The sequence below is a fragment of the Ambystoma mexicanum genome, chromosome 2q (assembly GCF_040938575.1).
Source record: "Ambystoma mexicanum isolate Mex_15411 chromosome 2q, UKY_AmexF1_1, whole genome shotgun sequence".
Taxonomy (NCBI): Eukaryota; Metazoa; Chordata; class Amphibia; order Caudata; family Ambystomatidae; genus Ambystoma; species Ambystoma mexicanum.
In genome coordinates, this window is record NC_090924.1 from 1203689487 (window position 1) to 1203701898 (window position 12412).

The 12412-nt window shown below is 44.0% G+C and overlaps 1 long non-coding RNA gene across 2 annotated transcripts in view; it reads left to right on the forward strand.

Annotated features, from left to right (window-relative positions):
• Positions 1-440: 440 nt before the first annotated feature.
• Positions 441-12412, forward strand: part of LOC138570040 (uncharacterized) — a 799187-nt gene continuing 787215 nt past the window's right edge. For both annotated transcript variants that reach the window (XR_011303384.1, XR_011303385.1), the window contains exon 1: positions 441-726. This is a non-coding gene — a long non-coding RNA (uncharacterized lncRNA). The remainder of the gene's footprint in view (positions 727-12412) is intronic.

The window sequence follows — 12412 nt, forward strand, 5'->3', positions numbered from 1 at the left end:
GTTTGGACAATATATGCTTGAGATATATTTTTTGTATTGTTAGCCTTGTCTTGTGTAAAGTATGTATTTATGTGTTTATTAATTCTGAGTGCAGCTATGTTTTTAATGTTTCACAATCTTGCTTATATATGCCGGCATTTGAAATATTGTTGAAAAAAGAACACATGTTTGATACTTTTCTATGATTATATGAATTTGATTATTGCACACTGAATCGTTTTAAATTTTCAAAAGCATAGTTTTCTTCCAAAGTATAGTTTCAACATATGATTTATGATTGAATTATTCCTTACATAATCATTTGAACTGCTACATATGAAAATTAAAGTTACCACATTCTTACCACATGGGTGCCTGCATCTGAGGCAGCCCTGCTAGGCGGTGCGGTCTGACGCAGCGTGCTTCAGTGTAGGGTTCTTTCCTCTATCCGGAAGGTGTGGAAGCGGTACGCGGAAGCAGAACTCGGCAAGGGGCAACTGCAACTGCACTCGGCAGGCTGTGGGATCGTCTGCCGTGAGGACTGTTTCTCTCAGCCTCCTGCTTTCCTGATTAACCCTTATTGGGATTCGAGATACAGACCCAAGAACACAGACAGCAGTAGACCCCCAGCCTCGCTGATGACACTGATAACGCTGGGCAGTACTGTAGCAGGCAGAAGGCGGGACGCGGTATAGTAGCTGTTTGAGCTCCCTCCTGGTCGGGCGTTCAGAAGGGTGGTGGCCAGGGGTAAGCATCTGCTGTCTCTATCTATCTCTGTTTCGCTTTGTGCTGTGAACAGAATGTGCTGTGAACAGACTTGTGCTACCCTCTATTTTGCAGCAGTATGCCTACAACTAGATTATAATCTACGCTTATAATGCCGAATAAAACCCTCAACCTAGATATGCCCCCACGAACCCCTTAGTACGTGTAACCAGGGTAAGGGGTCTCCATCTATGTCCATTCCCGCCCCCTTTCTAGCCTCCACCCCTCTGGTCAGGGGCTGATCGCATCCAGCTTGCTGCCTCGAGTAAAATGGTTACTTCTTTATTGTCAACACCTCGGGCTCCCCTAAGGAGGGATAGCAGAATTTCAGAAGTTCTATCTTAAGTGCTGTAAGGAGATTGAAACTGCAGAATGAACATCTCCTGCTTACCAATATACTAAGTAGCAACAAGGCTAGTAGGAGCGATGATGGCTCCATCTGCTCCCCCATGGACTCCCCAATGCAATCCCATTTAAAAGTCTCCCCCACTAATAATGTGCTTAATGGGGTCAACGGGGAGTTGTTTAAAGATACTGGGCCTCATTCCGAGTACGGCGCTAACCAATGGCGCTATTAACGCCTTGGTTGACGCCGTACCCGGACCGGCAGCGCCTTGGTGGATGGCGGAATCACTGCCCCATTCCAAGGTTGGCGGGGCGGTAATTCCCCATTCACCAAGGCTCTTCCCCATTCCCAAATGAGCCCCCATAGGGCTCAATGGGAATGGGGAAGATGCAAATAACGGTGACCGTTCATTACGGTCACCGTTATTGGCTTGGAGGCCCCTTTGCGCCCTCGACTTTAACACCTGCTCAAAGCAGGCGTTAAGGGCGAGGGTGCAGAAGGAACTCGGAGTATGGCGGTAAAGGAATACTGCCACCGGTCTCGTTGCCGGTGGCCGCTATCCCTTACCGCCATACTCGGAATGAGGCCCACTGTCTATCCATCAGAAAGCAGGGCTCCCATGGGCCATCATGCGTCTCTAGTTCAGTCATTTAAAATGGTCGATCAATCTGAAATAACAGCTAGCGCTGTGAAGGAGCCGGTTGAGTCCAGAGACATAGCTAATTGGCAATGTTTTAAGGATTATGTGCTCCAGGACTTAGCGACTTGCTCAAATTTTGTGGAATTTTATTCCTGGGTAGACTCTCTTACATTAAAAATGCCCAAGCACTCATTGCCATTTCCGCAGAAGTCCATCCAGTTGGAGCGTATAAGAGAGGAAAAAGCCTCCCAAACATCCATTCTTGAGAATGGAATTCATGCAGTCTCTCAAACAGAGCCTATCGAGTTAACGTTTAGAGACCCACCTGGTCAAACAAAGCTGGCCCTACTCCTGCCTCATCCAGGATCTACAGCGCCACGAGAGAGGACAGTTCCTCTCATGAAGCCTATGTCATCTCTGGCTTCCCTTCCTTCTAAGGATATCCACAAGAAAAAATCCATCATGCCTATAATTGCGGACTCCATTTTGAGGAGCTTTGTACTTGACCAAGAAACATCATTTTAATTAATGTGGACAAGCCCAAGCAAGCTCTATCGAGGGAGTCACCAAAAAATAAAACTTTAGCATGGCTTAATAATAAAGTAGGATCTAATTGTGTTAGAGCACAGGACTTGAAAGTTCTCCGGAGAGTTCAGTTCAGCAACTGGTGCCATGTAGATAACACTGACTGTGTCATCATTGGATGCAGGTCGAGTAGATTGCCCGCTTTTATAAACAGCCTTGTGCTTAATTAACCTTTTCATCTGCCTTTCTGATGTTGGCTTACTCACTTTTAGGTGATTGGCCATATATGCCTGTCTCGCTATCTATATGTTTTGTGGATTTTAGTATTGTCTGTTGTTTTGATATTCATCATGTATTTTTTGTTGCTTGATTTGTCGGCGCCTATAAGCCTTAGGGTACCTTGGTGCGGAATAAATAAATAAATATAAACATAAACATAAACATAAACATGTGTAGTTACTGACATAGAATCCCCTTTTCATGAATTGTGTGATGTTTTGAGTTCTACTGATCCTATTGTCCTAAATATACCAGTGGAGGACCTCACATCAGTGGTTGGGTATATCTTCGTTGGCCTTTCTCTGTCCTCGTTCATCTATTTGGTCACCAAACTCTCTGATGACTTGAATACCCTTATAATGTAGAATAGGATAATAGCTTTTCGCATATATAATACATTTCCCACTGCAAAACCTGTGTAAAAGTCTGTAAATAATTTTCTTGTTACAGGCTGATTATGCCATCACTACTGTGGCAATAAGCCCCGAGACGGCGGGCCAATACCGCCCCAGGTAATGCCCCCAGGGCCCATAGTTACAGGCCTGAGATTCGAGGAGCTTATTGCTATTAGTATCCCAGGCCGTTATACCGGGGTACTAATAGCATTTTTTTTTCTGTTCCGCGTTTCAGAACAGAAAAAAAAAATTTAATAAAATGGCCGCCGGGAAAGGGAAAATGTAGTCCGTTTTCGCTTTCCATGGTGGCCATCGGGAGCGCACATGCTGGGAACAGAAGTGTTCCCAGCGTGTTTGCTCCCGAGAAAAAGAAGAAAAAAGAAGGTAAGTGGGGTTGGGAAGGTGGAGAGGGGATAGTTTGCAGGGTAGGGGGGTGGAGGAAAAAAAAACTACCTGAGTCCCCGGCGGGGGACGAAGGCAGCTTCCAGCCTTGGGGAGGCTCGGAGCGGGGTTTGCCCTGTTTAGAGCCTCCTCATTGGCTGAGGGGCTGCCACACCCCCGCCAGGAACAAACACAGGCATGTACGTGCGTTCAAGGGATTCACGGCCGGGTAATGCCCAGACGAGGGCCAATCAGAATACTTGTTACATTCTGATTGACCCTTGTCGGGGACTAATGACCAGTAATACGAAAATGGCATCATTACTGTAACTGTAATCAGTTTTTAGAGTTGTGAAGTCATATGCCTGCTGCTTGAGCCAGCACAGACTGAGCCGTTCAAACGCTTCCTTAAAACCAGGGCTAGATCTCCAGACTCCTATCCTTTGAAACGGCTTTATGTGACACTTTACAGACATTCAATGATGGGGAACTATTAACGATTGTATGTTTATTAAGTGCACTGCTGGAGTTTCACATGAGAGCAAAAAGCTATCTGCATGTTACAATTTATATTAAACCACAAAAGATGTTTTAATGGAACTTTATTAAACTCCTTAAACTATTTTTCTGCAACAAATGCCAAGCTGCCTATTAGTGATTTAAAAAAAAAAGTAGGTTATACATTAATTATATGTATATTTCCAAATCGAGTGGGGGTTTCGTGACCATATAAGGAATTCACTTTCTGAGCCCTTTTTGGCCATGGAACTCCTTGGTGACTTGCAATATCCTTGCACCCTACATATGACGGTACAGAACATTTCATCCCACACAAAATATGGAAAATATGCATAAACAATCTTGAGTTCTAATGCTGTTTATACTGTGAATGGTATGGGAAGACATATGAATTCCAAACCATTTGAAGGCTGCCGAAAATGATCTCTTTCTCACACAGGAATGCAACGTTCAAAGATGGCAGCAGCGAGTACCTTTACATTAGCTTTGCATATCTTCCTGGCCAATGGATATGATTTCCATTTACCACATAAAATGCACTTAACGTCATTGGTAACACTCCATTGCTAAATTGAATAATACACACACAAGTAGAACGGTTTCTCACAAAACAAGTGCTCTGCTTTGGCTCAGCCACAAAGAGCAAATCGAATCGCAGGACGTTACACGATAACAAATGGCATGATAGCAATGTATTTGATGGGTAATGATGCTTTGCATTCTCAGCACATCATCAGGATGTCGCGCTCACATGCCCATCCCTTTGAACTGGAATTGCAATGGATGCTTAACAGGCCTCATTGCATATTAGACTGGCGTTACTTTAACATCGGGATGACAGAACTAGGCCCTAGGGCAAGAAACAACCATTAGTAAACACCGCGTGATCCTCCGGCTTCACTTTCAAGTTCTGACGAGACATGCTGCAAATTAATGAAGCTAATGTATACAACGTATAGTCTTCGAATACTGCGGCACAAGCTTCTGGAGACATGCAAAGGAGCTAGGAAACCTGACCGCCCTCCCCCCACACAAAAGCAACCTTTAAACTCTATTTAAAATCTAGACGACAGTCATGCATAAAAGCGAGATCACATTAACGAAGTCATACATGTGGAAACTAACTAAGCTTCTGGAAACAACATACGGATCCCAGGTAAAATCTGATATAAGAGATGTGGATTTGGGTCTGGACCAATAGCTGCATCTCCAAAATTACTCCTCAGCTGAGTGTTTACAAGCCTTTGCAATGTATGTGGAGTTGTGCGCAGTGTGGTTAATTACATTCCTGGCCTGATCCCCTTCCCTAACGCCCTCAAAATGTGCATTCTTGACATGCATTTAGGCTGATTTATTTTTCGTTTGGGAGCATTTGGTCAAAACATTGCACAGTTAATAGAGAAAGAGAGAGAGAGAGAGAAATCAACGGTCTACGTGCCAGATGTACATTGGTTTATAATCTGCAACTGGCGTCTTAGCCAAAGAACTCCCTCCTTCTCCTCCTCTGATAGTGACCACACGCATGCTGCCTACTGCTGCAGGGTGTCCGGTCACTACTCATTCATGCACTCTTGCATTCCTCTCTCCCTCCACTAAACAATGCTGTAGCCTAGGAGTCTATCTGTCCCCCAAAAGCAGCCCATGTGATTTCTGTAGTGCATGGGTGGTATAGGAGGCTTACATTTCACACCACATCCAACAACCCAAGCTTTCCAAATGTGTGTATGTGCCATGGTTTGGAGACATTTTACGGTTAGGGTAAGTATTGTTGTGGCAAATGAAAAGAGCAGAGAGCTCAGTGTTAATTACATGCTAAAATGTCAAGATGCCAAGCTTGATTCATTATCAAAGAGATAGTTCACATATGCAATTCTATAGTCATTCTTTGATTTTATACGAATCAGTGTGCTCAGCCAGCTCCTCAATCCTGCCTACCTCACCCTCTGTTTCTTGCTATGCTGACGCACATCCTGGTCTGGCGAAGGGACATGAAACACCTTGATTTGTTTTCGAGTGTCTCCTTGTCAGCTATCTCACCTCACCACCACTCCACACTACCACCCCACACATCCCTACCACTGAACACCACACCACACCACCATCAAACTCCATTCCACTACCCACCAACACCACAATCCCACATCACCACTCCACCACCTTTTTTATTGTATGTACCACAGTCCACACAACTCTCCACCTCCATAGACTCCGCACTCCCTCGCTCCACCAACAATCCACACTACTCCATCGTACTCCATATATTCAACCCACCAGACAAGCACTCCGTACTACCACCACTCCATAGCATCACTCCACACCAAGACCATATCACTCCACACAACACACCACACCATCATTGCACACCACCACTCCACACCCCCAATCCACAGAACTAAACCATCCAATGTCACTAGACCACTTAACAATCCCACTCAACAACTCTACACAATGATTCACCAGCAACATTCCACACCATCAGACCCTACACCGCAATACCACACCACTCCACACCACAAATAAACCCCCACTCCACAGCTCCACTCACTACTCGATAGCCCGATTCCACACCAAACATATGCACCCCAACACATCTTACCATCACAACACCACTCTTCACTTCCTCCCCAAATCACATATCCATATAACTACTTAACACCAACACACCACAACTCTTCACCACCTGAAATATTCACACCAATCCACCCTACAACTCCACACCACCACACCACTATCTATCTACTGGCTAAGTAGAGCCCAAGTATGTACAGCATTCTTAAAATAAATGTAATTTTCAAAACACAAACACAAATGCCGACAGTATTTGCCATAGTTTGATTCGTGTTGCTAGAGCTTGTTTCATGCACATGGCCAACTACTGAATCATATTCAGAATTACCTAAAGCTGAATCCACAAGAAGCACGTTCTTAATATTGGTCTTATCTTCCACTTATAAACATAAGAGCTCTCAATCTAGTACTGCATCTAAAGCAACACAACTATGTTTCATCTTGGAAAGCAAACTTCAGATATACTAGTATGTTGAAAAAAATGTAAAATTCACTCACTTTCAATTGTACCTCCTGAGGGGTGTAAAGGTATTGTCCTTGAATCTGGCATGTGCATGGTAGTAGAAGCTCTCTTCCTGCCTAGAGTGGGCTGTGGCAATGTGGCCGTGGCAAATACCTTTTGACATGTCTACCAAAAAAGAATATCAGACCTCAATTGAAAGCAATGCAACATTAGGCACACTGTACGATGTGTATGACCACATCTGTGCCATTGTCTTCTGTGGCATTGCCTTCAAATAGAAAAGCACAGATTCTCTAAAGTGACAGAATTCCTTATGAAGCGATAGACCTCTACCAGGGTACGTACTGTGACTCCAAACACTCAGGATTATGGGAGGAATGAATGAGATGTGGAGGAACAAAAAGCTATTTCTAGAATCACCAAAATTGATTAAGCTACGCTATCTCACAAAGCATCAGGCAAATACTATAAATGTCTTACCCCCCCACACTTTCCCTTTCTCCCCTCCCCTGCACTTGCGCAATCTCAATGTCACTAGGCCATTAAGATTGTTGTCTTTGTCTTCCCTATGTTCCCCTCCCTTGCCTCATCGCACCTTGAAACACTTGCGTATAGGTGCGTTATAAACACCAGATCATATCATATCTCATGTTGACGAAATTCCAAATGAGAGGGAAATCATTGACCATACATACAAGTGGCCACTTATGGCACTGTATAGCCAACAGTGTAAAACAACACCTACATGAGTGTAGCCATCACCCAAGCTGTTGATAAAGTGGCCCCTCTTACCTTAAAAAAACCTAAAAAAACCAAGCACGCCAACGCATGGTTCACCCAAGAACTAATGTAATTTCGTGCCAAAAAGAGGGCAGCACTCACCACCTGGAAAAAACACCCCCCGGATATTTCCAAAGCAGCCTTCAAAACCATCTCAAGAACCTACAAAACTTCTGTAATTCAGGCCAAGGCGGCCTCCTTTAACACTAAAATTGCAAACGCAAAATCAGTGACAAAAGAAATCTTCTCCATTTTCAGGGAGCTCGAGACTCCTGCTCCCCGCTCCCCACCCACCATACTAAAAGATACAACATGGTGCAATAAGATTCAAACAGCCATGCTGGACAAACTTGGAACATTGCATACCAAAATCCTAAACCACCAAAAAGCCCTTTCTGACCTACTACCCAAACCTCACGACACAGCACCACTGACTATCCCAGAGAACCCCACTCCAGTGTTTAACTTCAGGGATATGAGTAAATCTGAGGTCAGTGCTCTCCTCAATTCCATCAAAGCCTCTAACTGTAAAGGGGATGCCTGTCCAGCTCAGGTTGTCAAAGACTGTGCAACATCCCTCACCCCATTCATCACTGATTTCAACAACTCCTCCTTCCAGACAGGCCGTGTCCCTACCACACTCAAAGAAATTTGGGTCTGCCCACTCTTGAAAAAACCATCCCTCGACCCGCTTGTCCCAGGGAACTACAGGCCTATCACCACTGTGCCATTCTTACAAAAAATTCTGTACAAAGCAGCCTATCTGCAAGTCCAAAAGTCATCGAGAACAACCACCTCCTCGGTCTGCGGCAATACAGATTCCGACCTACGCATGGCATGGAAACTGCCTTGCTCGACTTAAAAAATCAAATGGACAATCTCAGAGATGTCGGCAAACCCGCTCTCCTTCTCTTACTGGACCTATCCGCTGCTTTCGATCTGGTGGATCATCAGACCCTATGTAACCACGTCTCCACCACAGCCAACTTCTCCCCGAGCGCCTGTACCTGGATAACCTCCTTTCTACAGGACAGAGTCATGAAGGTTTTCTCTGAATCTTCTTGTGCCAACCCGAGTTTCAAATGCAGGGTCCCACAGAGCTCTTGCATTGCCCCCACACTCTACAACCTTTTCACAAGGCCACTATTCAAAATCCTGGACTCACTGGGCATTTCATGCACCAACTAAGCGGATGATACCCAGGTGTTGATCCCCCTCCCAGGTGACTACCTGGCCGACCTTGACACCCTCAATGCAATCTTCTCTACAATCCAATCCTGGAAGGCAGAGAAATGGCTATGTCTCAATAGTGGGAAGACCAAACTTCTGTTAATCAGATCCTCATGTACCCTGGGAAAATTGGGCAAGCAATACTCTCCCTTTACTCTTGACAACATCCCTATTACGGTTTCCAAAGTCATCAAGACTTTGGGTGTGTACATCGAACCTGACCTAACCATGAATAGGCAGGTCAATGCTGTTGCCTCTGCATCAGCGTATCACTCCAAACTTCTTAATGCAGCTAGACCCTTCCTCACCCAAGAGAACTGCCTCACCATTGCTAGGGTGGTCATTGGCTCAAGGATTGACTACTCCAATGCGCTCTTTGTAGGGACCTCTCACAAAAAACCTGGCCAAACTCCAACTAACTGAAAACAACGCCCTGAGAGCCGCTACGGGCATTTCTAGATATGACCACATTTTGGAAATCAGGAGAAAGGTTCATTGGCTTCCCGTCAAGGAAAGGATTGTTTTCAAAACACTGGCCTTGATGCACAAATGCCTTCATGGGTTGGCACCACTCTACAGAATAACTGCGCCCATCAAACACAAAGTGCGGGCAGGTGGCACAAGCTTTCTTAACATGGCTGCCACCTATTGGAACACTCTCCCACTGGAACGTCATCAGATTGACTCTCACGCAGCCTTCAGGAAAGCTATCAATACTAGGCTCTTTGTATGACATGTCTTCTTGGGCACAGCCATAAGCGGCTGCACACACTGTATGCTGCCTTGTAATTTTTAATGTAATTGATCACTATGTAATTGATCACTATACACTAAGTACTTTTGTGGGGCCACATTCTTGTAAGCCTGAATCATGCCTTCATCCATGTCCTTCACAGCGCCTCAATTGCCCGAGGGCTGAAGTGCGCTTTATAAATATAAATGAATATAAATAAATAAATAAACAAGACAACCTCTACCAGAGAAAGACTCATCTTTTTTGAATGGTCAGTCCTACTCACTTTTCACTACCTTCTTCAGAACGTCAAACATTTTAACTCCCTTATCAATGTGCAGATTCACAAGACTGTTTCCTCTGGCACACCATGCCAGTATATACGCCAATCAGCATCACTCCTCCAATGCCTCACCTACAGATACTGAGATACAGGACCCCATATACTTCTCTTAATCCTTGGATCTTTCTTCACTCCAAGACCATTCCTCGTTCCATGCGTTTAAAGTAAAGCAGACTGTCAAAATAGTAATGAACTGCATTTAGGACAATCGAGGTCCTGGAAATGTCAATGCCTTTTCTGTCTGAACCGGTGCAATCCCCAGGCCAGATTTTAAACTGTGTGTCTCTATCACACAAGCCTTCATCTATCATCGCTCTAACAGATGTGTTGAATTATATTCCCAAGATCTTGCACCATTAACTTATCCTGGTAGGATGAGAGGAGTTGTATTGGACAGTAACCAGGGATAAAGGTTCCAACCCACTTGTGAATACACTGTAGTGGAAGTGGTTCCTAGCCTGACTCTCATCTTCACTGTGCTAATTTGACATACGTTTACATCTGTTATCCTGACATCTGTGTAACGCACGTAAAACACTCATTGTATGGCCTTGTATGCACCCTAATTTCTTTTTTTTTAAATATAGACAGCTGCTCCTTCTGACCTTCTCTGTGTTATTGGTTCTAACTCTAAATGTGTGTACAACATTACATAAACTTCTAATGTGGTGCTGGCAAAACGATTTACATTGTTAAGAAATAAGACATTGATTCCCTTTGACAATTTAATCCACTGGCTACTGACCATCAATGAGTGCCCTCCGCACCGGGCAATGCGTTTTAATACAAGCTTATCTCACTGTCATAATCCCGCTGACAGTGCCCAGTGTTTTCCCATTAGATTTTCTGGAAACAGTTTAGAACTAACACTTCACTATAGCACACTATACATCAGCGGCTTGATGCCTCACGGATTAGTGTGCTTTATAAAAGGAAAAACACATAAAAACAAATATACCCTCCACTGATGACAGTAAACTATGTTTGTTTTCTTCCTTTGGATGTCTTGCATTGTCATCCTTTAAATCCTCTTGGAAACATATGCATGCTTAATTCCTTAAACGTGATTGTTGTTAATGCCATTGACAATCACCACATCCCTCTTGTTTCCCCTTGAATCAATGCCGCCTTTTGTCTAAGCTCCATTTCTTCTTGTACCCATTCTTTCCCTAAACCTCTCACAAATAGTGCTAATATATAAACGTCATCGCCCCTGCTTGTCTCGCACATGATTCCATGCTAGCGTCCTGCTTGTATTCCTCCTAGTATGTTGAATGTTGACATATTATTTGGGATTCCACCCTTCCTGTGATATTCTGATAGAATGTAAGGGTGAGGAATTCAGATCGATTGAGGTCACCGCCACATGAGAATGCTTGGGTGGAGACTCAGAGAAAGATATCTTTTATACGTAGGTAGCAGAAGGCATTTGCTGCTGACTTCAAAGTTTTAAAAATGTGATAAATGTGTACATTCTGCTCATGCTGATGTACATTCATACATCATTTGGTTACAAGGAGCTTGATCGAATGCGCCCCTGCAACTACTAAAATCCTCCTGGTGTGGACGAAGCTGTAAAAAGAACAGACTAGACAGTGATCTGGCCAGTGTGTCTATGCAGCTGGCCCACCATTGTCAATCATCATTGACTTTGCACATGTTCCTATCCGGCAGGCAGAGTGCGACTCTGTTTTGCCAGAGGATAGAGAACCTGTGTGCTGTGAGACTGCTACTGGGTTGCTATCGGACTGCATTGAATGTTGGCATCAAAATAAAGCTTGCAGGCCATTATTTACATACATATTGGATTAGTTTGTCCCTCAGGCAGTCTAAGACTCTGCTAGTGGTCACAACTTCCCTGGCCTAGGCCCCCTTCCTGAACCTCTGCCATCATTCGTCATTCAAAAATGGGCAATACGTCTATTAAATTACTGCCTGCAATTTGAAGCAGAGGAATGCTGCCACACTTACTCTGTGTTCCATGGCACAGAGTGCATAATGTTCATACGTGTGCGCACCAATACCACAAGACTCTAGTACTTGATAGCACAACAGAAGACCCAACTATCATACCCATGTACGCGATCATGTGCCTGATTCACACACTCAAGCATAAGCTGGATCTGCACAATTATTTGATAAACATTTGGCAACGTGACCCCAAAGTTTGGTTCTCAAAATATGTCATTGTGATGTAATCAATTAAGTCCTGTGAGTCAACAGTTCTCAGAATTAACTTTGTGGCATAAACAGTTGGCAACGCGATTTAGCAATAGTGTGAAGGAACATTCCAGCTCCTATTAAACTACTCCACACTGAGAGTAGAGTTGGCTGAAGAAAAATAGAATTAGTAGAAGATAGCTTTTAAACAATTTGGTGACTATTAAGTATATAAACACTAACCCGACCCTTAACAGTCATTATTTCTACACCAGAAAGCAGCACAATGAAGAAAGCCTAGAGGGA